The sequence below is a fragment of the Tachypleus tridentatus genome, unplaced genomic scaffold, assembly GCF_004210375.1.
Source record: "Tachypleus tridentatus isolate NWPU-2018 unplaced genomic scaffold, ASM421037v1 Hic_cluster_2, whole genome shotgun sequence".
Taxonomy (NCBI): Eukaryota; Metazoa; Arthropoda; class Merostomata; order Xiphosura; family Limulidae; genus Tachypleus; species Tachypleus tridentatus.
In genome coordinates, this window is record NW_027467782.1 from 4,921,999 (window position 1) to 4,943,579 (window position 21,581).

The 21,581-nt window shown below is 34.1% G+C and overlaps 1 long non-coding RNA gene across 4 annotated transcripts in view; it reads right to left on the minus strand.

The window, feature by feature from the left end:
- Positions 1-5,056: 5,056 nt before the first annotated feature.
- The window catches only part of LOC143242668 (uncharacterized), a 390,035-nt gene continuing 373,510 nt past the window's right edge, over positions 5,057-21,581 (minus strand). The window contains exons 1-4 of one of the 4 annotated variants that reach the window (XR_013023119.1): positions 16,331-17,067; positions 12,665-12,750; positions 8,373-8,455; positions 5,057-8,126 (exon numbers count right to left, since the gene is read on the minus strand). This is a non-coding gene — a long non-coding RNA (uncharacterized LOC143242668). Of the gene's footprint in view, positions 8,127-8,372; positions 8,456-12,664; positions 15,391-16,330; positions 17,068-21,581 lie in introns of those variants that run through there. The other 3 variants (XR_013023118.1, XR_013023117.1, XR_013023116.1) reach the window with 3 other exon arrangements.

Genomic DNA, 21,581 nt, shown 5'->3' on the forward strand with positions numbered 1-21,581 from the left:
TTTCCAATAAATAAAATAAATAGTTCACAATCATTAAAAAAGGAAGTAGTTTAATATTCTTTCTGTAAATAAAGTGAGTTGTTTAAATTTTTCTGTAATAAATAAAGTAAATCGTTTAAAATCATTATTTAATAAAGTTAGAAGTTTCAAATTATTAATTTTATAACAAATAAAGTTGTTTAATGTCCCTTTATAATAAATAGACTAAGTAGTTTAAATCCCTTTGTAAAAATAAAGTAAATAGTTCAAAATTCCTTCTGTAATAAAATAATTAGTTTAAAAATATTTCTGTAATAAATAAAGTAGTTTGAAACCCCTCTGTAATAAATAGAGTAAGTAGTTTAAAATCATTATGCAATAAATAAAATAAGTTATTTTAAATCATTAAGTAATAAATAAAGTATGTGGTTTAAAATTCTTTATGTAATAAATAAAGTAATTAGTTTAAAATTATTTCTGTAATAAATAAGTCGTTTAATATCCCTTCTGTAATAAAGTAAGTAGTTTAAAATCCCTTTGTAATAAATAAAGTATAAAACTGTATGCAGAATACAAAATTAAGGTTAAAAAGTAGTTCACCATAGTAACGTATAGGTGAAGTTATCTAACCTAATGTCACAGTAAAATAAAAATCAATTTCTCACAAATTGTAGGTAAAGGAACTGTAAATATCATTTTCAAGGAACTGTTTAACATTGTATTAAATCATGATATGTGAATAAAAAAATTGTGGTTTCAAATGTTTTGTGAATTATTGCGGAAAACTGAACTGTGTTTGCAAGTTCTTAATCGAAACAAGTACTAGCACTAACCCATTTCTACGCATTGAAACTGAAACATTATAAAGACCCACAGTGGCACAACGGTTGTCTGCGGACTCACACCGCTAGAAACCGGGTTTCGATACCCGTGGTGGGCAGAGCACAGATAGCTTTGTTCTTAATTCCAAACAAACATTATAAAGAACCTCCTCATCACCACCCACTACTCTTTTACCAACGAATAGTGGGATTGATCGTCACCCCACGGCTGAAAGAGCGAGCATGTTTAGTGTAACGGAGATTCAAACCCACGACCTTCGGATTACGAGTCGAGCGCCTTAACCACCTGGCCATGCCGGACCCGTTGATAAACCCTGCTGTAATTTATCTATACACTTTTATATAAGAAAGCCCTTAAAGTAACTCATTTATGTAACGTTTTAATTTAAGAAAGGGACTGAAACCATGAACTACCTCTTGTAGATTTTTTTACTCAGTGACATAACCTCCTTCCCCCATCGACATCTAGTGGCTAAGCAATAATTGTACAGGCTCGTGACACCAAAAACCAGGTTTCTTTACCCGTGGTGGGCATGACACAGATAGCCCATTATGTGTCTTTGTACTCATCAACGAGCGAACCATACTAGGAAATACTGTTAAAATATTAGTACTGATTTATTTTAGGAATAACCACAATAAAGATGCTATGAAAAAACATTTTTATTATTTTATACTCTTTTATTTAATGTTAAAGCCTACATTCTTTATAGAAAAAGAGATAAAAATGAAGGCTTTATATTTGAACTTACATCCAGCCATACAGCATAGCTCGGATGTTACATTCCAGCCAGAAACATCATATGAAGTTAACATTCAAAATTTATAATATAAACATACAAAACAAAAATGTAATATTTTAACGCAGTTTACAGGCAGAAATAAAAATAGTTCTATGTACAGCAAAATTCCACGTCTAAATATCACTTTAAAGCCAAATTTTGCTTGTTTAATACAATAAAAATACAATATATTTAAAGCCTTTAAAATAAAGTATCGTTTCAAAGACACGCAGATATTCGTTACGTTCTATTTAAAATATTCAATCGTTGCTACACACTGTTTTCATAAATAGTAATATTTTTATAACAATTCATAAAAAACACCTGTTGTAGTCTAATTTTTATATCAGATCATGAATTGATAATACGTTTTTAAAGCGAAGTATGTTATTATTATTAACGAATTTGTATTACTCCGAGAAGATAAATAAGTCCCCAGACAAAATACCTAAGTGACCCAATAATATAACATCAAAATTCCTTACAGCAAAGTTATCAACTATCTCGTGTAGGTGATAATTTGAAATTACAGTGGTGCCTCGGTTTTCGAACAATTCGGGTTTCGAACATATTGTTTGAGAAAAAAATGTCTCGATTGTCGAACATAAACTCGGTTCCCGAACCAAGCTGTCGTAGCCCGAATCCCCAAAATAACCCGACTGATGACCCAAACGACCATTTTCAGCCCACGCCAAGCTTGCCCAAAACATTTTACCCGCATCTGTCGCTCAGTCCACACCCCCGCTAAAATCTGCTGTGAACGTTCTCGTTTTTCTTTGTTGTTTTTTTCTAAATATTCTGATTAAATAAGCCACCATGGGGTCAAAGAAAGATAATGAAAGTAGCAAACCAAAAAGAAAAGTTGTTAGAGCCACAATAGAGGTGAAAAAAGATCTCACAGCGAAGTATGAGAGTGGTGTTCGCGTGTTTAACCTTGCTACACAGTTTGGTATGGTGAAGTCTACAGTCTGCACCATACTGAAAAATAAAGAGGTCAACAAAGGAGCTGATGTTGCAAAAGGAGTGACAGTGCTTACGCCACAAAGATAACAAACAATGGAAGAGGTAGAAAAACTGTTGATGATTTGGGTAAACGAAAAACAGTTAGCTAGTGATAGCATTTGTAAGAAAGCAAAGCAGTTGCATGCTGACCTCATGAAAAACACCGCTGGAACGAGTACTGATACAAGCGATGCCTTTAATGCCAGTAGGGGTGGTTTAAAAAATTTAGGAAGAGAAGTGGCATACATAGTGTGGCGAGACATGAGGAGGGTGCCATTTCTAACAAAGACGCTGCTGATAAATTTGTTAGGGAATTTAAGGACTCTGTAGAAGCTGAGGGTTTTATTCCCCAATAAGTGTTCAACTGTGATTAGAGAGGCCTCTTTTGGAAGAAAAATGCCAAAGAGGACCCACATCACCAAGGAGGAGAAGTCACTACTAGGATACAAGCCAATGAAGGACAGGCTAACTCTATTGTTATGTAGTAATGCAAGTGGGGACTTAAAACTTAAGCCTTTGCTTGTGTACCATTCTGAGAATCCGAGGGTTTTTAAGAAAAATAATGTCCTGAAAAGTAAACTAAATGTCATGTGGAGGGCTAATAGTAAAGCATGGGTAACCAGGCAGTTTTTTATGGAGTGAGTCCATGAAGTGTTTGCTCCAAGTGTAAAGAATTACCTCACAGGAAAATAGTTACCACTCAAGGCCCTTCTTGTGATGGACAATACACCTGCTCACTCACCAGGCTTGGAAAACGGGTTGGTAGAGGAGTACAGTTTCATTGCTGTAAAGCTCTTGCCCCCTAACACGACTCCTCTCATTCAGCCAATGGACCAACAGGTCGTATCGAACTTTAAGAAAATCTACACCAAAGCACTGCTTCAAAGGTGCTTTGAAGTGACCACTAACAGAGAGCTAACCCTCAGAGAGTTCTGGAAAAATCACTTTAATGTACTCCATTGCTTGAGAATCATAGACAAAACCTGGAGGGAAGTGTCTTTGAGGACTATGAACTCAGAATAAATTGTGGCCAGACTCAGTAGCAAATAGAGACTTTGAAGGCTTTGAGGTTGAGCCTGTTGTCGAGGATATTGTCTCACTAGGCAAGTGTATAGGCTTGAATGTGAGTGGTGATGATGTGTAGGAGTTGGTGGAAAACCACAACGCTGAGCTCACCACGGAAGAACTCCAAGACCTTTAGAAGGAGCAGTAACAGAAGGAAACTGAGGAAGTGTCTTCAGATGAGGAGGAGGGAAGGGATGATGTTTGTAGTTCATTGATCAAGGAAATGTGTGGAAATATAGGAGAGTTACAAAGTTTTGTGGAAAATTTTCACCCTGACAAAGCTGTAGGAAATCGCAGCATAAACCTTTTCAATAACAAAGCCATGTCTTACTTCAGAAACATTATAAAATGCAGGCAGAAACAAGCCTCATTAGAAAAGTTTTTAGTGAGAAATAGGTCCAGTAAGTCTCAAGCAGGTTGCAGAGGTGCAAAGCGACAGAAAAGAGAAAGAACCCAGAAGGAGAGTTACCTGACGTTTTTATGGAAGATGACACCCCTTCCAAACAATAATAACCCTCTTACTCTCCACGTTCCTCACCACCTTTCACTTACGCCATCAGCTCTCCTCAGCACAGGTAAAGTGTAGTTAAATTTTCATTTATTGTTTTTTTGTGTGTTTATAGTTTCTGTGGTTGACTTTATGCATATAAGTATTATTATACAGGTATAAATAAGCAATATTTTACTTAAAATGCTTCAAAATGCGTAATTTTTGGAGGTCTGTAACGGATTAATTTAATTTACAGTATTTTTTATGAGAAAAATTGATTCAGTTTTCAAACAGCCTTCTGGAACGGAATAAGTTCAAGAACCGAGGTGCCACTGTATATCAAAAATCAAGAATACCTTAGTGTATCAGAAAAGGTAAAAATACACTATTATCTGAATTAGTGCGATGAGGTCTTATCCTCAAATACTTCACTGGTACATTTCCAGATTCTTGAGTGTTTCTCATGTATTAGGTTTACTCACTTTTTTCTGAATAAAAATTTGTTTCCGTTACACAGAAAGTATTCTTTAATGAAGTACAAACACGAGTCTAATAAATTCTCTTCACAAATTATCAGTGGTTTCCACTGAACTATCTCAGATAAGTGCCACTTCAAGCTGAAAAATTCTGCGAACTTTTTCTTTACTCACCACACATTCACCTCCTGCTCCGATTATTAACGTAAGAAAATGAAAATAAATTCTTTTACAGCTTCGCTTTAACAGATGCTACACAGAAAATCGACGATGCTGTTTTTAGTAAGTAGTTTGTGAATGTAATTCAGAAACCTGATGATTGGGGGAACTGGTTGTGTAAACGTTATACAAAGAAAAGAAACAGATGTTTAGCTCTTCCTGTCTTCCTCGGTGAACAAATTATCTGCAGATCGCTAAATATTTGTCAGGTGAAAATTTATTGATAAATGAAAAAGGCTTAGCTGAGGTTTAATATAGAACGAAGTAAATATATGTAGAGATCACAATGCAAGCACCATTTCCATATCTAATGCATAAATGTACAAAATAAAATTTAAAAAACAAGAAGGCACAAACCAGAAAAGATCCTGGAATAAAATTATTCAAAGTAGTTAACTTTTAGTGACGTACAAGCCACATAAATTATGTTTGTCTATACAATTTAAAACTTTTTTTAACAAAAACAGTATAAGTAGTTATACGTTCATATAACAACAATAACACTGTAAGACTGATGGAAATATCGGATTCTGTCCCTTAAAAACAACCCCGGCTCTGTACTAAGATATAATAAACTAATAAAAATTAACTCGAATGAAAGGCGTCTATTCATGTATATATATATCAACGACACATATTTTTTCGAAGACATATGTAATAAAGTTTAACGACAGCAAACAGTAAGGCCAAATTATTTAATTACAGGTTTTTTTTTTCCTTTTTTTGAACCATAATTCATAAAGTTCATGCTATTTCTAGTATCTCTACCATCACACTATTGGTTTAAATTTCAAGGTCTGTTTTTATAAAAACACAAGAAATTAAGGATCGTTACGAGTTTTAACTTAAGTAATTTAAAAACAATTCTTGTTAATGAGATCTAACTAACTAATTATTCATAAAATGTCGTATAAAACTGTCTGTATTCTAACTACACATAATTGTTGCACATTATTTTTATAAAGGAAGGAAGCTTGTTTCACGAAAATTGGTGATGACAGAGAACTTGACTCACGAAAGTTGGTATTAAAGAAAAAATTCCGATATTTGAAGAAACTAGTTTTTAAAAAATTTCACAGGACGTAATATTTACTAAAAAATTGGTTTAAGGGTTTTTGTCATTATATTGCAGTACATACACGTGTGCACACATTTTCAGGTTCACTCTCCATATAAAAATAACGTTGTAACCAAACATAGAAGTTAATTAAAAGTCATTTACAAATGTCACGTTTTTTTGTGATTTAAGTCTTAGTGAATTCTACAACATACAAGAAAATACATTAGCAATTTCAGGTTTAAAATATTAATAAGGATTTCTGCCCGCAAATAAAGAAATCTGTTCCACAACATTTCAACAACACTATATCTGTTATAACCAGAGCGAATAATTATTAGTGGTTTACGTGTCGTTAATGTTGACTACATTTTGTTATAAAAGTTTATATAAGAAGTTTGTTGACAAATACAAGATAACGTGAGTTAAAAAGCTTAGTCTGCTTTTAAGAAAGACAGCGCCATCTGATTTTTTGTTATAATTACGGTTTAAATCAGTTAAAATAATTAAAAAAGATATTCATATTTTAAATCCAGACTTGTTTATGTAATGGCGATACCCACACACACATACACATACATACATATATATATATATATATAGAGAGAGAGAGAGAGCGATCTATACATTCCAAAATGTCAGCTCTTGTAATCAAGTGCAGAAATAAAGTAAATATTAATGAATAATATATATATATTGAACCAAGCCTTGTTTGAATCTTAAAGCTAAAAACCTAATTTTCTAAATTAATTTATACTGCTGTGTTCAATATAAAGTTCTTAAAAGAAAGTTGACACATAATTTTATTAACTATAACCTGAAGGTAACATCTCGAGAGATGGTTTGTCTTTTAAAAACCTATTTCTACTCTAAAACTGGTTAATATATTTCACTAATAGAATCCTAACTTGAGAATTAAGTTATATATTAGTTCTCTAAACGTACTTAACTGTTGCAGAAACGTGCTTATGTATCAAACTTAAATTAACAAAAACGATACATGAAATTCTCAATATAAACGGACTGTTTGAAATCCATTTTTTAAATTGAAAAAAAATTGCGTCCTATAAGAAAATACGAATATTATAACTGTGTATGTCACTTTGTCCAATAGATGTGGTTCGTTCTAGGGTTCACATATGTTCTGAGAGAAAGAAATCACAAATACACAGCGATTCTTAACAAACTTGCACATATTGTTCGAATTACCATTCTCCACTTTGCACATTTAATATAAAATTGTCATCATACGAAACGTCACACCAGTGCTTATACTGTTCACGAATCGTTTTTACGATATCGGCGAAACATCAAAACCTTCTAGTCTAATAATAATTAAGTACGGGCATTCTACATTAATTTGGTCTCCATGAGGAAAGGTACTATTGGTCCCAATGGACGTCTACTCATGAACAGATTGCTCTAATGCCTTTTTAGATTTCCTTTGCACTAAATTCGTCAGCGTATAAAATTGCTCTTTATCTCTAATATCAATACTTGTGACGTGTTCGAAATAGCAAGGAAGAGAAATATCACATTTTGGGGTAACTTTATTTTTTTCAACTTCCTGGAATTTTTCCCTTTAGCTTTAGGAACGGATAAAGATATATTGAGAGGGTCCGACGTCAGTAGGTCGACTTGTTCGTGAAACTATCTGGCAGCTGTTTTGTTTTCGAAACTGAAACCACCCATTTGGTGGTTTCACAGGATCGGTGGAAAGGAACATGGTGTGAAAAGTATTATCTTGGGCCTCGCAGTTCGTCAAATTGTCAATGACATCATGCCAAAGAATGAAACCTGTGCATTTTTCGGCGAGGACCAGTTTCAGTCTTCGTTGAGTTCGTGCTTTCGTTTCTCCTTCATCAAACAGCAGGACAGGGATACCTGTCAGGGCTAACTGCCATTCTTCCTCTGGCTTTCTCAAATACAGATTGGCCAGACACTGGCACACAAACACAAGTGTTTTGTGGCTACGAAAACCGTTTCGACTTGGGCTATGTCAATTCGCTGCATAAGTTATTTAATTCATCTTCTAAATCCTGTCGAAAATCCGCATCGTCAAATAACCACAACTGATACTTTTGTCTGTGTCCTCTACATTAATTCGGCCCAGAGTATCATATTTTTCTGTCAGTTTTTGTCCGGCTACCTTTTCTTTGGAAGATGGTTCGTGTGAAGCTTCTGAGTAGATGATATTATCTGGATAGTTCGTATCTGGAATACAGAAAGTTCTATTTTCTGAACATGACTTCACAAAGTCATCTTTTTCACAAGAAGTATGTTGAATATTTGACATATGATCAGAAATTTCCATGTTTATGCCATTATTTGAAATCGTTTTTCCTTTATGAATATTTAATGAATTAATTCTTTCTGTTCGTCTAAACTATGAAAGGTGGAGATCCTTCTATAAAACTCAAATATTTTACACAAAAACCTTGAAAGACGTTGAGTGTATACCTTAATATCTGTATAATACTTCGTGTGGTAGATTTCTTCAGGAACTTGTGACATAACCTCCAAATAATACAAGATTGTTTTTTCTCCATGAAAATAATAAAAAACGCAACAGTTAATACATTTTATTTTTATTTTTACTAGATACACAAATTATTTATATACATTCGCATGAACGAGGTTTATGTAAACTTGTATGAAGCAACACTCTAGTAAAGTTAATTTTAAACAGAAATTTATTTTGTACCAACAATCTGAACAATATTATAAAATTTATTTCATTTCTGAATTATTTCATGTTATATCTCTGAAATCATTATCGACATTAAAAACTACGGAATTTTAACACTAACTTTCCGAAAAATAGGCTACTCTAATGTCTGTAATAAAATAGAGTATTTACGATTGAAATGAATACAATGTTACAATACTTTACACAGATACCAAAACATGTGTGAAATCTCTTTTTATGGCTAGTCCTGTTTTTAATAACTATTTATTGTCCGTGATAACGAAAAATCCACTTGAAGTAAAAATGTATTATCAAGATGGCTGGTACGAGTATTGAAACTTTAAGTAAAGTAAAGTGAAGAACAACATTTCGACATTCTTATGTCATTTTCATGTCAACAAAGAGAAGTTGCAATGATTTTAATGTTGTATTCTTTTTATTGTAAATAAATATTTATACAAAAATGACGTTTTTAGATTATTTAAAGGTGGGGTAATATTACAGGTATTATTCTCGAACTGATAACTCATTTTCAAAGTTATAACTGCAATGAAAGACTGTTCTACAACTTACACTCAGAGTTATAACTGCAAACAAAGGCCTATTCTAAAATATTCTAAAAATTAGCTCTCCAAAGTGGTATCTAATGGTCAGTGATACCGTGAAATATATTCTGAAGTTATTGTAGGTTTTTCTAGTTATGGCAAAAGATAAATATTATGAAGGCAAGAACCCTCTGTGATTCCCCCAGAAGCACAGTGGAATGTCGGCGGGCTTATACCACAAGAAACCGGGTTTTGATACCCATGGTGGGCAGAACACAGATAACCCTTTGTGAATTTTTGTGTTTAATAACAAACAACAATGGCAACCCTTTGTAATAACCCAACATTTATTTTCGAATTGATGAACTGGAAATTCTAGGATAAGCAGGAATCCGTTTCCAGAAATACAGTATTAACCTAGTACGCTACTAATAACTTATTACGTTATTGAATTGCTCCGAAAAATTAAAGGTTACTAAAATAAATAAGAACGAATCCTTAATATCCACAACACTTGGAACACTTTTAGGCAGGGATAATCTACTAGTCAATTTATTAGCTATATTTTTCTGTATAGGCAATACCAAGCATACAACCCGATTCAACTTTATTACTCAGCACGTTATCTACTAGCCTACCCTCAAATAGAAATTCTTTTAGGCACGATTAGAGTAGATTCATCTATGAGACTTTGGACGTGATCAAATACGTCAGTCGAAAGGGTTTGACCTTCTGAGTTCAAAACTGCAATTAAATCTCAAATACATCAAGAAATGACGAAGCTGTGAGCTAAACGTTTGTGCTTTTAAAAACAACAACTCAGAGGTGTACTACGAACCGCTATGCCGCGGCTAAAATAACAGTAAGAGCTAGTTAGTATTGACCCTACAATACTGATAAACAGTATGTTTTCAAGGCGATATCGGTACAAAGATATCAGAAAATAGTATTACGATTTTAAACAAAAGGTTTAAGAGCAAAAGGAAATAAATCTTAATTATCTGTATCCACATAATTATTCCTGTTATCGCTGATTAAACACGAAAAATAATTCACGTTAACTACTGGTTTTAGAGAAAAGTTTGGAACGAAGATTCGAATCTTGCACAACAGCGATATACGTGCGAGACAGGTTTCAAACGTTCAACGAGTTTTTTAACGTTATTAAAACCAAATCAACTTTAGGGTTAACACTTATCTTCCAGTTCACGTCGTATTACCTTATAAGACTGAAACAACTTTTCCAATCCAAGCATGTACTTCCAAATATTTGTTTAATGTTCTTGTTCAGTTACTTACTCGTCGTTTCGCCAGCCCTTCTTTTTTTCACAGGTACAACTTAATTACTGAAGGGCTATTCGAATTTACAGCTCTCAGCCAAGTTTACAAAATTATCTCGAAGATATGTATTACATTACGTGAATAGTTAGTTGCACGAGGTGAAGGCTTATATCAACATCAGTCTTCAAGTTCTTACACTGTCCACTAGAATGGGGTGCTCTCGCTAACGCAGAAGTAATCTTACAGGCTCATCAAGATAAATAAAATCGGAGTTCGATACGCGGTTGGCACAGTCAAATATAGTCCGTTATGTAGCTTTGCATTTAACAAGAGACAAGTGAGCACAACCGTTTGTCCAACTAATTTTATCATATTGAGCAATTATATATTTCTGCCTAAAACCTGGGAGTGAAATCAGTTACTTTTCTTGTTTATTATAGTGTCGTTAAAGAAACCGTTTGTACAACGATGAACTGACGATCAAACGAAATTCACCTACGGCATTCATATAACCGCTGTCGACCTGGAAATACCGGCTTTGAAGACCCACGGGGCTGCGGAAGTATTTTGGATTTCTTTTAAAGGGCCCTTCACGCGAAGCATCAAGTTTGATGGTGAAACAAGCTTTCTTTGGTTGCTTTACCAGTTTCAGCCCTTTGATGCTATCTTTAAAACTTTACTGACAGGAGCTAAGTGTACGATTCTTAACCCAAGATAACAAAATTAGTACCTGAAAAGTACAGGTAACACATTTAAGACCTAATGACTACTTCAACTCATTTTGTACAACCTCACACATGCCATCCTTTAGAAAGTGTACTGACAGGAGCTAGGTGTAAGATTTTAACCAAGATAACAAAAAGTAGTACCTGAAAAGTACAGTCAAGACATAATCGCTGCCCATGTTTACTTTGTACAACCTCTCGACTGGCCTGAACGAGACCGAAACACTTAGAGAGACCAAAGTACAACAAAAATAAAAAGAAATTCAACGAATGAAGACATGCTTGATTGATTTTAATCAATTCAACGAATGAAGACATGCTTGACTGATTTTAATCCATTAATTTTAAACAATTATGTTATAACCTTTTTACGGTTTGTTTTACGTAATCAATGCCAGGGTAAAAATATTTCTTCCAATCTCAAAAATCCTGACTACTGTTAACACGCTACTAATAATCTACAATGTAAAATAAGACTTGTAACCATATAGTAACAAAGTAATATTTGATTGGTGTTACATGTAAACAGCTATACTGGAGAAACTTGTTACCAAAGGAATTTGAACTTAAAACAAATAAAAAAGTCTCATAAAAGTAAAAACTATTATGAAATATATGTCGCCAGGAGACAACAGTTAAACTGTACTAGTTTTGTCTCAGTAATTTAGGTAATAGAAATATTTCGTGCACACTTGTACAAACAGACGCTATTGAAAACTATCTAAACAAGTTGACACGTGAAGACTGCTTTTATGAAAGTCTTTTAAAACCCGACAAGTACAAGCGATTGATCTCCCATCAAGACTTAACCCAAGGGCATAGGGGTCAGTGAAATCTCATAGTCAAAAGGCGACGGAGTCTCAGCTCAGTGAGGGTCAAAGCTATGTAGGGAACGGCCACTAAGAGAAATAATTTTGTTTGTTTCGGATATTTACAAGGGCTATCTGGGTTAGTAGTCCCTAATTTTAAAGTGGCTACAACAGCGCTGACATCCAGCCCTTGAGCCACTCTAATAATGTAATTTCAATGTCGCTCTTTTGACACAGACCCAAAGTGCGAGGCGCGATTTTAAGGCAACATGTAAGACCTCCGATTCACAGTCCAGAACGCTGACCACTGTCCAGTCAGTCACGTGATAAATTACTTTTGTTTTTTTCACATATTACGTCTAAAGATTTAATTGCTTGCTTGTTTGGAATTAAACACAAAGCTACACGATGGGTATCTAAACCCGGTTTGTAGCGGTGCGAGTTTACAGACTGTGGCACTGGGAGGGACGTGTAAAGAGAAACAAAACTAAGACACTTAGCACCTTTTCAGCAAAAGCTCGTTTCTCAAACACAACAAAAGTAAACAACTTAAGTAGAATGTATCTTTTATTGATTTCAATGCTGCAAGTGATAACAATTCTGATAGCACATATAAAGTAAAATTCGAATTTTAAAAAACCTTCGACAGCATACAAATAGCCCTTCACGAAACATTGCGTTTAACAACAAACAAACAACTTACTCCATTCACTTTATAAAAAGATCCATAGTGGGACAGAGATAAGTGTATCGATTTTCAACACGGTTGATACCCCCGCTGAATATGCTCTACAATAAACATATAAATCATAATAAACAAACACTTCATAATATTCAAGATATAAAACACTCGTTAATAAGTGGCCTTGACGTTCAGCTTTAACTTTTAGGTAGAAAAATAGAAAACTTCAACGAAATATTGGTTTTTGTTTTCTTTTTCGAATTTCGCGCACATTTACACGAGGGCTAACTGTATTAGCCGTCCCTAATTTAGCAATGTAAGAATAGAAGGAAGGCAGCTTGTTATCACCACTGACCGCCAACTCTTGGGCTACTCTTTTACCAACGAATTGTGGGTTTGATCGGGACACTATAATGGCCCTACGGCTGAAAGGGCGAGCATGTTTGGTGAGACGGAAATTCGAACCCGCGATCCTCGCATTACAAGTTAAGCGCCTTAACCACCTGGCCATGCAGCGCCAGAAGAATAGTAAACTTCAAGGAAATATTGGTTTTTGTTTGGTTTTTGAATTTCATGCACAGCTACACGAGGGCTATTTGTTCTAGCCGTCCCTAATTTAGCAGTGTAAAACTAAAAGGAAGACAGCTAGTCATCACCACCAACTCTTGGGCTACTCTTTTATCAACAAATAGTGTGATTGACCGTGACACTATAACGCTCCCACGACTAAAATGGCGAGCATGTTTGGTGCGACGGGTATTCGAACCCGCAAGTCTCAGATTACGATTCGAGCGCTTTAACCACCTGGCCATGCTGGGCCCCGAAACATTGGACATCCGCCACCTTCATCCAAGCCATTCTTACCAAAAAAGCATCCACAACTAGAAACAAATTTCAAAGACATGTTCATGCAGAATACACAAGTCGAGAAGCTATTTAAGTCAATAGACAAATTTACACAGACACTCCATACAAAGAAGGATATAATGAAAACTCAATCATCACAAACGCACTTTTAAACATCAACTGATTTCTTCCAAACAAGCATGTTGAAACCTAGATATGTATTTCCAAGATAGCCTGGAGAACTAAGACAGACAAACAACCTGTTAGCGACTTTTGAAGATTTCGACACTCATTATCGAGAGAGTCTCATCACAGATATGGAACTGATGCTGTGTTCAACAGAATCTTCTATTACTGTCTCGTGTTCTCAACATTTTTACTCCTACAAAGAAAAAACAATCTTCGAAAAACGACGACCACGAGACGTTTTCAGACTTACCATCGACCCTTTTTAAAAATAGTCCATTATTCATTATGTATACTAATAATTTGTAATGTGCTGGTACGTGAACATATTACCACATGCTATTTATAAAATTATTGTACCTTTTAAAAAGTAATGGATTAATATGTTTCTAGTCTTATATTTTTGTGAGGTGATAAAACTGTATACTTTCCTTGTAAGTTTATTATGCAGCAGTTAGAAAATTGTGCACAATTACTATTTAATTATATGAATTTTACTAAGTAAGTGGTGTATTATATTCACACAAGTAAGCACCATTTCTCCAAGTTATATTAATAACCTTTTAGAAGTGTATGTAGCTGTAACATTCGCAATGTCCTAATAATATGATGTTAGTTTTGAATATGTAATACAACAGTTCTGCTTAGATTATATGCAGAAATTAATCTATTTTAGTAAATGTATGGTTTTAATCCTTACAATATTAATAACACAATGGATTATTTTGATCTATAAACCTTGTAACCATTACTGTGATCACACTTTGAAAGTTCCTTGGAAATAATATATTTCTACAACTGTTATTTTAACTCTTCAGAATTTGTCGAATCTCCCCTTTAAATCAAAATGTACAGTTATTCAGTTACACATTTTTAACACTGAGTTATGCAACTATTTTTACTGGGACTGAAATAATTACAACTGAATACAAACCCTTATTGATGTAAGCTGTTTTTGGATGAATCAAATTACCAACACTACATTTTTTTTTTCTTTCCTTGGCAGGTCATAAAAGTATTAGATGTTTTTAATATTTAAAATTACTAAATTTTATAATTTGAATCATATTTTCAATACTTCAAGAATACCATTCTACAGACTGATTAATCTGCATACTTATTTTTAATCTACATCACGTATTCTATAAAATTGTTGTGATATTTATAATTTTTTGTACTAAAAATGTAATTCCAATAAGTACTTATCTCCTTTTACACAGGTCTGAAATAACCAGGCAGTTAAGACCCTCAACTCGTAATTTGAAAGTTGCTAGTTCCAATCCCCATCACACCAAACATGCTCACCCTTTGGCTGTAGGGGACTTCTAATGTTACGGTCAATCCCAACATTCATTGGTAGAGAAGTAGCCCAAGAGTTGGCAGCGAGTGGTGATGACTAGCTGTCTTCCCTCTAGTCTTACACTGCTAAATTAAGGATGGCTAGTGGAGATAGACCTCATGTAGCTTTCACGAAATTATAAAACAAACAAACAATCCTTTTACATCAATAGATATTCTCATTCAATGCTGGCATCTATTTGTGAAACTTGTTTTCAAGCATGTCCTGAGTTACTGCCTCCTCTTGATTGCAAATTATTCATTAAAATTATCATGTGACAACCCTCCATCAGTAATAGTGCAAGGTATTCTCATTACGCTTATGACTTCCTCTGTTCAATTCTACCAGATATCACTTTGAGTTCTCTTAGAATCTGGAAGCATCAGGTTTTAATGAAAAGGTAAGATGGGAAGTGTGAAATGAGGTAAGAACCTTCCAGAAATACATTTACAGTTTAGGTGAATTACAACTTCCAATACAGTGCATTATGTCATATCAACAGATAGTGAGAATCTTACATTGAATAGGTGGAAGAAACAGTTTGAGGGAAGGAAAGAAGCATCCTCCAAAGCCATCCAGAGGACACACCTGAAGACAAGAAAGTCAAATTTGGAGAACTGATGTGGGAGACTGAGCCAGGTATACATTTCACCCATGTAAGAAAGGTGTGGTACTTATGGGAAAACTGGAATGTAATGAGGGCTATCAATCTTCATTAGAAGAAAAGTGAGGGCATAAAATACAGTGGAGAGTCTGAAGGAACAACAACACTTGAAACAGTGCAATGGATGACCACAAAGATCTATTTTCAAATGCAGACCGTAATGATTCACTCAATACAAGGCATGGTAGGGATGAAGAGCTATTCTATTCTACCTTAACCATATATGTTTTGGTTTAGAATAATGGCTACTTTGATAATACTTTCACAGTTGACTAGATGCCCCCATTAGTTCTGTCAAGACAATATAAAATAAACTTAAAACAGATTTACCAGAGATCCATACAATGAAAAATAAACTTTGGAAGTACTGATGTGATTAATTATTATAGTTTACAAAAATAGAGGCATTCATGTAATCCACACCCTGCATACTGACACACTTGGTGATTTATTGAGATGGAAGATTAGTGTGAGAAAATATTACATTATAAAGAACATGGGGTTTACCAAACACAAGTTCTAACTTTTTGATAATCTATAATTAGTTCAGATGTTTACCACTTTGCAAAATAAAATTGACATGAGGAATGAAAATTAAAACAGACTCAAAAGGAAAAAATATTAAAAAATGCACTGCAGACTCAACACATACCTAGATAAAAATTCTGCACTTTACAGGTCACAATTCTTTCGAAACAGAAACTAATTACATGATTTATGTTCTCCTTGTAGCTGGCCAATCAACTTAGATGGCAATAATCCAGAAGAACATATTACTTTTGTGCCATTAATGATACAAATTCACACTCAAGTTGATACCAGGTGAACTATCCCATGAAGCAGCAGGTACCAGCTGTCATGACTCATATTAGGTACAGCAACACCTAGAAGTCAACTAGCACATGCCCTAGTAAGAAGTTCTGAGCTAGAATCATAAAAATAACTCCAAATTTTATGTTTCATATTTATCAAGCCGAGGTACCTGTCCTTTATTTGTACATGAACTTAAACAAAACCTGGGGCTGGAAGATATGATAAATTAGAAAAATCTTGATTTTCATACAATTCATTTAGAACATTCATTTACTAGACTGTATAATGGTTATTATGACCCTGTAGAAAGAGGTAGTATCAATTGTAATGTCAGTAGGGGTGCATTCTGTTACCTGCTTTCAACACCCAGCTCATCACATCTTTCTGCAGTGTTTCACATGATTATTTAATAGAAAACCAATGGCTACAGAAGTGTCTTACAGATAGGTCAAAGTAAGAAATTATTACAACTCAAACAACAGCTTTTCATACCAGCCTTATGGTGGCTGTTGAAATAGAAACTTCATCTCAGTTTATGTATTATTGTAACAAAGGCAGTCATCTTTGTTCATTTAATTCCTCAAAGAGAGCCCAGCACAGTCTCTGAGATGTATATATTAAATGTTTGTCTGCTTTAGGCACACTGTATGCATGCATATTAGAAAAAATTATAAACGTGTCTTACTTTTTAGTTTAAGATCAAGACACCATCTACAAATATAATTAATGTTAACTTTATTAAAGTGTTCAATAACAGCAATAATGGGGGTGGAGGAGTTACGAACCCTACATTAATATGTCCCCTTTTCCAAATTATCTTCACATTTACTCTCATGAAGAAGGATAGTCATCTATTGAAAGCAGTGCTGTTTTGGTCTTCTTTAAAAACATTTCACACAGTTTGGTTAAGATTGGTCCAGTGAAGATAATGTAACAAGAGAAAGACAGATATTTGTGTTTTATATATATATATACACGATATAGCAATGAGGTTTATGGTATCAGTATACCAACTAATTCTACTTTCAACAAATCAAGACAAAATTTAGCTATTTTCCTTCTTTTCTCAGACATAAATACTAGTTTCATTTCCAGAACACTGAGAACAGTTGTTATTCTATTTTCCAGGTGGGTGTCAATAGTACTTCAAGTCCACTGCCATGTTTGTTGATTTATGAAAGAAGGGTAAAATTAAGTACAATACAGCTTTATTATTGTTTGGTTACTCTGGTTGTTATCATCTATAATTTGATTAAACAACCTTTAAATACTTTTCATGAAGATAGGCAAAACAGCATGTATGCCGAAATACGTAAACAAAACTTTCCCAACAAGAGGCTCCTGAGTAATTGAAGTTTCACTTTACTGAATCAGGAAAATAATTTTAAAAAATTCTTGCAAGGTTTTTTAACAGATGCCTAGAAATATCCACTTATCAACACTTGTTTCCAGTTCAGCATGTGAATGCTTTACTTGTGCATCAAATGCATTGATAAATATGTTTGTCTTTAAAAGTATTAAAGCTTATAAAGCAGTTAACTGTTTCTATTTGCAATAAATTCATTTTAAAACATTTTATCAATCAGATTTGTTTTGGAAATAATAAACACAAACACCACTTTCTTCTTTTCAAACAGAATAAGAACATGTAATTATTAGATTCATTATGTTTGACAATCAAACACATTCATTACCACCAGACATGAGAAGAGAGAAAAGAGTATTGTTTTTCACCTGCTCTAGATCTCTCAGACCTATGGTGTTCAACATGGTCACCACTTGCCACATGCCAAAACAGCTATTGACCTGTGGTGAACTGGTGCTTTACTTCTACCACCTATTTTTCAGTATAATTAATTCTATTAATAAATAATTGAAAACATTACTATGTATTTTTTACCCATCTGTAAAAACACAGTTAATTTTTTTGTCACATAGCAAAACTTTTAACACATTTTAAACAGTTTTGGTGACTATAAAAATGCAGTTTTTCCAAATGGTGAAAATGTAAACACATTTTAAACAGTTTTGGTGACTATGAAATACATTTGGACACTGGTGTATTAGACCTAAAAGCACACCCACTCCCACAGCTTTTTAAAGAACCACAATTATTCCAATGTTCTGATTTCATTCCAGTTAGAAACTTACTTTTAAATAGTATATATAATCATTTAAATTGGTGTGTTGGACTAAGGATTCTTTTACAGTGGGTGTTTGCCACATTTTGGAGATAAATTCAAAAATAAATGAACAGCATGCATTCCACTTATTTTAAAATATGTTCAAAACAAGTGAAACATGACAAATTCTTCACAATATATGTATCACAACTGGATCTAAATACTGTATGGTTCTCTTCTTCACAAAAAATCCATTTTGGCCAAATTCAATTAGTTTAAAATGCAGTTGACAAGCCAAACTATTTTTCTCTATTTTAAATGATTCATTTCACATTTTCTAACTTCTCTCTGACTGAAAGTCTCTTTTCCTCGGTTTTACTTTTGGCTCACTTCCTACTCTGGAAGTATTGCAGAGTATTGAGGCATTCTAGAAATCTCTGTAGCCTTAATATCAATTACACAACTTTCAATAACCTTCTGCTTTCAACTTTCTTACTGTGAAACAAAACAGTCAAGAAATATTAACTCACAAAATAAATTACCACCACCTACATTAAACAGTGTATTCTATCTTATAACACTGAACTTATATTTTAGTCACTACACTACTTGCCATTGATTGAAAACACTTAAAGTTTGTTGTAATGCAGTTTTTGAAGAGGAGGAAGAGAAAGTGGACCAGTTTGAACAATTCTTGAATTTCAAAAGATAACTTAATTTTAGTGAAATACTTGATCAAAAACTTTGAATTTTTTGTATACAAAAAACTTGTAATATTTACAGAAAGCTAGTCAGATTTTGTGAAGATACACATATCATTTTAAAAGTTACAGTGTGGAAACTGATGATTATAAACAAAGTCACACAGACACACTCTGTAATGAAAGGGTTCATTTCTTTTGTTCTTATCCCACTCTTACATGACATTTTAAGAAAAGAAATGTAGTTCCTCTATCCAGTAAGTATTTATTGCACTGGCTACTGAACCTTACCCTTCCAAGAAGCCAACAGTTGTTAACTACTATTCACAGCAGTGGATATACTAATTAGACTCCTTACTGAAAACCTGTATGCATCTGTTCAATGCACTTTGTTTCACTGTTACTTTGTGTTGTATCTTACCACTTGTACTTGAATGAAAGGGAAAAGAAAGAGAGTAAGATATTTGGTGTAGACCGAAGATAGTTTAGAGACAGCAGAGTTGTTCTATAGTTCCTATAAAAAACAAAACATACCACTTTAAGCTTTGATGTTATGCTTATAATGCCAACAAACATCTCATCAGGGTCCTAGCAACATAAGAACTGGTAACTCCATTTTCTCTCCGCATGTAAAATTCAAGTGATTTTCACCCAGTCATCTAAAGTAGGGGCGTAGATCCTGGGGTGGATGAGTGGGATACACCTCCTTCATTTTAGGTGGGGGTATGGTGCATACAATCATCCCCCCCCTACAGTTTGGTCTGTTGAATTGTTTTATTGCATCACAGGCTTACAAATTGTTTATTCTTGTGATTCTCATGTTCTTACCAATTAAAATACATAATTAGGCCTAGACGTAGGCTTTTCAGTAGCCGAAATATACATCTTTAATATAGGCGTGCTTCTAAGCTTTTCGATTTAGGTGATAGTTTGTAAGTATCAGTCAGTAGGCCTAAGTATAGATGCAAGGCTTGCAAGCACTATCACAGAATCTACCTACGTCTTGTACGTAGTGTAAGATTAAGTAACATTTTCATCACAACAGACTGAACAGAGCATGAAATTCGAAAATATCACTCCCAATCATAAACTCCTGTTATTTAGATCTGGTAAGCAATTTGTTGCTTGTAGCTGAATCAATCTAATGTGTATATTGTGCATGTCTATGTTGTTATGCATGTTTAGCCGGTTTTATTGTCGAACGCCTTATTCGCCTTAGCAGCTGAAGCCGATGACCATAGTGTACGTTTAGTGTACAGTTAACAACAGGTTCGGGCCTCTCTAATCCAGACGTGCCCTACATCACCCCCTCCGCTCCCTTTAGTCTGAGCCTCGATTTTACAACAGGGCTCATTAGACCTGTGTTTGTGGCTCTCATTAAACCATGAAATTTCAGATTATCACCACCCTTTAATAAAGTGCTGGTGTTTTATGGTAAAAGAACAATATATTCTCTTGTCACACATAGTAAAAATATTGTATTTTCTTGTATAATTGTTGACTACATTGTTGATCAACAGACAATGTATATAACACGGTGTACATGTCTCATAACAAACTATTCTGACTTTTTTTTTCGTTGTATTCTCGAATTTATCAAAACAAAACATCACATATATACCCAAACTGTTATTTGTTAAGCTTCTCATATATGTATGTATATATATATAATAATAATAGTGCCCCTAAATTCCGTAAGGAACAGAGGGCCGCAAACTCTGCGGTTTCAAAACAGACTTGGTTTTTTAGTGAGTAGGTTGTTAGCCTGGGTGGTGATGACTTGCTGCCTTCACTCTAATCTTACACTGCTAAATTAGGGACGACTAGCACAGATAACCCTCAAGTAACTTTGTGCGAAATTCAAAACAACAACAACAACAATTGTTAGCCTACTGCACAACCCCAACCAGGAGGACAATTTCTCGGCCCACTGAGTGGAATCAAACCCCTGATGTTAGCGGTGTAAATCCGGAGACATACTGCTGGACTAGCGGGGGCGTGTATATGTATATATACACATTAATTCCAGCTGACAGGTGATATAATTAGTCTCATAACTTAATGATTTGAATGATGCAAAAATTAATTATATTAATTATTACAAAGTCAAATTGTTGCTATTATTGCAATAACAAATACATTTTCATCTGGACTTTTTTAACCACTATGGTAACTTTCAAGATGATATACATTTAATCACACAAAAACTAAAATCCCACATTAATATAGTGAAGGGACTGGTGCAAGATTTACCTATTTCAGCTCC